We start from the raw sequence: 5,205 nt of genomic DNA on the forward strand, positions 1-5,205 counted from the left end.
TTCCTCAAACCCTCCCTGCCACATCTTTTCTTCACATTCCAAACATTTGCACCTTAAAGGCTAGCAAGAATCTCTCTCTCTTCTTTTTGTTAAGTTTTTTTTTTTTTTTGAGAGGTTTTTGCCATAGGGCGCATGCGCTCGCCAGACAAACAGAGAGAGACATAGAGACAGAAAGCGAGAAATCACCCCCCAGGGGGGATGGTCACGCCGCAATCCCTTCTCCTCCATTCTCCTCTCGGGATCTTGGGCACGCACGCACACATGCCCGGCGTGAGTTTTAAGCCACCAGGTCTGGGACGTGAACCGCAGTTGACTACGTGGGAGTCCAGCGACATAGCCATTATGCTAACTGCTGGTTCCCTGTTAAGTTTTAGATATATAGAAAGGGAAAGTACAAAATCACCTTCCAGAAAGGATGACCTTGCTTCAGTCACTTCTCCTCCATTCTCCTCTTGGGATTCTGGGCACTAACAATGTATGCCAGCTGTGAATTTTTTATCTGCAAGGTCGGGGACTCAAACCATGGTCAATCATGTGGAAAAACAGCCCCTTAACCACCATACCACCTGCTGGCACCAAGAATGTATCTTTTGTACTCTGACATTCTTCTCTCATGAAGGGCATTTTTCCTTTGGTTAGAGGGCATTTGCACTTGCCAGAGAGACATAGTAAGAGGGAAAGGAGAAAGTATCCTTCCTATAGTGAATGGTTATGCTACAATCCCTTCTCCTCCATCTCTGTCTTCCTTTGGAATTTTGGGCATGCATGCATCCACTCACACCTGGTGTTTCTCAAGCCACCATTCTGGGACTCAGCCTCCTGGTTGGCCATGTGGGAACCAGCTGCCTTAACCACCAGGCTATAGAGACAGCCTGGTAAAATCATTTTTAAGGTCTTGACTGATTAAATGAAGCCCATGTAGGTTAATCTCTGTCTTGATTAACTCCTACTCAACTAGTTAGTAACTTAATGATGTGAATGATATCTCATATATTCACAGTTTTTGCACATATACAAAGGGAGGGAATGTTAGGATAAAGGGAACATATGTCAGGATGTGGGGGTGTTGTTGAGGAAGCACTGATCCTGCTTACCTGGGTACGTAACAGTGTGCTATTGATAATGATTGAGGATGCTTTAAGGTTTTGAGATAAATATACAAAATGGGAAAAATCCCTGGAATATTTGGATGTTAATTTGTTTGATTAGTAAACATTACTAAATATGAACTGGCTACTTCAAAGAAGGTGTGCTCTCTGTTTTTTAAATATTACTTAAACGCTCTGAAAAGTGGTTGAATCAGTCAATGCTGGTATCACAATGATGAGAGTTCATATTTATTGAGTGTATATTTTATGCCAGACAGGGTTCTAATAAGTTTACAAAAGTTCTCATGCTCAATGTCTCAAAGCTGAGAGTTTTAGTATTAAGAGATCAGGAAAACCCAGTTTTTAACTTCTTTGTGTATTAAACCCAGTTTTTAACTTCTCTCTGTATCTCTAGTCTCTCTAGTCTATTACGCTTCTGTCAGTGACAGGTGTTTTCTCTTGAGAATGAACAATGACAAGAAAGTTTACCTTACCTTTAATGAAAAGAAATACTCTCTACTTGGTTTCCAGATAGAAAGCATATTACTCTAGAATAAATGGGAAAAACATGTTAAATACTTTATAATAGCATTAAGATACACCTCTTTCCATAGCAAGAAAAGTTCAATGGCAATCTTATTTAATCATGCCATGCTCAATATCAGGTATGTTGCAGGTATACCTAGTATGTAGAACATAGTAATATTTGACAAAAAAATTCTTCTTAGGAATTAAGAAATAGAAAAGTTTGTGTAGATTTTATCAAGCATAGGTGTATGCTCTAGATACAGTAATCAAAGGCATGCCAAGTGTTTCCAAGTTATGCCTACTTTTGCAAATACTGACCTGTAACAAATTTATAGCATGTGGTCATCAAATAATCAAACAGAGAGAGTGTATGAGAGAGAGAGAAAGAATACACTCCCCAATGGTATGGTTATGCTGCAATCCATTTTTCTTCATTTCTCCATTCCATCAAGATCTGGGGCATGTACACACATACACTCGGTGCACATGCACCCAGACTGTTTTTCAAATGACCAGGGCTGGGATTCAAAGTGTAGTCAGCCTTGTGGGATCCGATTTTCTATACACAGCTGCATTACAGAGCTGACCCCTTCAAGCATCATTTTTGTAAAACATAAAAACAGTTTTCCTCAGTGTTAAATAAGATTAGTGTATTAAAGAGATTTAATTTCTAAACCTCAGTGGAATTTATATGTCATTATAATAGAACTAACTTTAATTCTCATGCCTTTTAATATCTTTAAATATGTATTTTGCTTAGTGAAAAGTCCATTATACCATTGAGGCACAACAAAATAGTAGCAGACTGCAGATAGTTATTGCAAATATTACACTTAAAATAAAAATAGAATTATTCCAATATTTAAATTTCTTCAAATTTGAGGATTGTGGAGTCTCTTTTAACTCATTGAAGTAACTTTTTTATTTAGTATATTGCTATTAAAAAAAAAAAAAAACTCCATGCAGACTTCTTATTTCCACTCCAGAAAGAAAAGTGCTTGGATATCGTCATTTCTGCCCTTAAAATAATAATAATAAAAAAACCCTGAAAATCAACAACTTCATCTTTTTATTTTCTTTCTTTGCTATACGGTGTGAGTGCTCACTAGAGAGACACAGAGAGGGGGAAAGTGAGAAAGCACTTTCCAAAGAGGATGGCCATACCACAATTCCTTCTCCATTCTTCTCTTAGGATTTTGGGCATACATACACATGGACCTGGTGTGTTTCTCAAGCCGCAGGGTCTTGAACAAACCATACAATCAGTTTTGTGGAATCCAGGTGTATTAATCTCTATGCCACTGGCTGGTCCCAACAATTTCACTTTGACTTCTCAGAAAATTGAGGATGCAAAGAACACTACCATTCTGAAATCCGAAAATGTAGGAGAATGCAGAGAATCACAATTGAGGATAGCTTAGCTTACCTGGAGGAAAAATCACAGTTACCAGAACTGTTAAGAATCCTTGTTTTCTTTTTTTTTTCTTTTTTGGGAGGTTTTTTGTTTTTGCTATAGGGGGCTTTCTCGCCAGACAGACAGAGAGGGACATAGAGACAGAAAGTGAAAAATCACACCACAGGGAGGATGGTCACACCGCAATCCCTTCTCCTCCATTCTCCTGTCGGGATCTTGGGCACGCACGCACACGCGCCCGGCGTGAGTTTTAAGCCACTGGGTCCGGGACGCGAACCACGGTCAACTACGTGGGAATCCAGCGACATAGCCATTATGCTAACTGCTGGTTCCCCCATTAGGAATACTTTAATGGTACTTTTTATGAACTTCTGGAGACTGATATTGTAAAATATTCAGAATAAGAAAATCTTAAGATCCAGTATTAGAATGCCAAAACACTCACGATTTTTACTTCCTGTAATCCCATCAAGCTTTCATGGTGAACAGACAAGAAAAATCTCTATTTCTGGTAGTGAGAGAAGAAAAATGTTCATTCTGAAATATGCCCAGAGTGTTCTTCATGACAAATAACTGGCTGTAAGAAAAAGGTTTCACCAGGGCCTTATCCAACCTACTGGCAGAGAAATAATCCAACTCCAGGATCTTCCAGCCTTCTTGTTTCACCATGGTTCAGGCATAAAGGACCATTAAAAAACAGAGATGTAATCAAATTATTATAGAATAGAAAGTATTACAGAATACTTTCTTTCCCCTACAACTTATGTCAACAGGGATTCTGTAGATTAACAGTAAATCATAACTGAAAGAGCTATAAGACACTGACTCTAAGAAATTCATAGGGTAACCTGAAAACAACAGGAAAGACAAAGACAAGAAAGAACATTAGAAGAAATTAAAACTTCCAATACCTTCGATTACAGAAAACATTAAGCACAGACTTACTTGTAGCTGGTTAATGAAAAAATCACACTAAAAGCTTATTTAATTCAATTTCTGCTACTGAAAAGTGTCTTGTCTAAAAAGACAAGATTACAAGTCACACTAATAGGCAAGAAAATACACACTCAGGCTGATTATACATGGACCCAACTCTCAACCCAAGTGTCTGGTAGGGCAAAGTTTCTGTGCAGGGAGAGGTGACCTAAGAGGACAAGAGTCTATTGCTTCGCTCAGTGCCCAGAGTAGTGGCTCAGAGGGTTTTCCAGGGGTAATAGGCTGTTAAGTAAAAAAAGAGAGATTCAGAGCTCTTCCCAAGTTAACTGAATTATATAAAACAGAGTGTGGAAAAGTTCAAGCCAAGGTACTTTAAAAAATAATAGCTCTGCTTAATTATGAGACACAAGTTTAAGTACAGCCAATTAGTTCACTTGAGAGAACCAGAGAGAACTAGTTTACCAGAGCTGAAAAGATGGCTAAGAAGAACCCTCATTGGAGGGAACCAGCAGTTAGCATAATGGCTATGTTGCTGGACTCCCATGTAGTCGACCATGGTTCACGTCCCGGACCCAGTGGCTTAAAACTCACACCGAGCGCGTGTGCGTGCGTGCCCAAGATCCCCAGAGGAGAATGGAGGAGAAGAGATTGCGGTGTGACCATCCGCCCTGGGGGGCGATTTCTCGCTTTCTGTCTCTATGTCTTTGTCTGTCTGGCGAGTGCACACGCCTTATAATGAAAATCTCTCCAAAAAAAAAAAAAAAAGAAGAAGAAGAAGAACCCTCATTGGAAAAGAACAACCCTCAAAGATTGGCTTCAAACACGACTTCTGTCCAAATTTGACTTCAGAAATCTGCTCAGAAATTCATACTATGGCATAACTGAAAACAATAGAGAAATCAACCTGTAAATAGTGAAAACTGAAGGAAAGAGTATTAATTTCAAATGTATCAGGCAGTATACTAGAAAGATGAAAACTCTTGTTATCCCTAAGAGATCGTGCATACATCTTCCAAACTGCACTTTCTGGGGAGTGACACCAAAATCTGTACACATTAAGAAGAAATACACTTAACTAAATAACTCTACCAAGTCACCAAACAAATAAACAACAAAAAAATACCAGAGAGTTGGAAAAGAAAATAATATCCAGAGTTGCTATAATGTATTATGTAAAATATTCTGTTTTCTACCAAAATTATGAATCCTGTAAAGAAACAGAGATGTATGACCCTTACA

The sequence above is a fragment of the Tupaia chinensis genome, unplaced genomic scaffold (assembly GCF_000334495.1).
Source record: "Tupaia chinensis unplaced genomic scaffold, TupChi_1.0 Scaffold000005_2, whole genome shotgun sequence".
In the NCBI taxonomy this organism is placed as follows: Eukaryota; Metazoa; Chordata; class Mammalia; order Scandentia; family Tupaiidae; genus Tupaia; species Tupaia belangeri.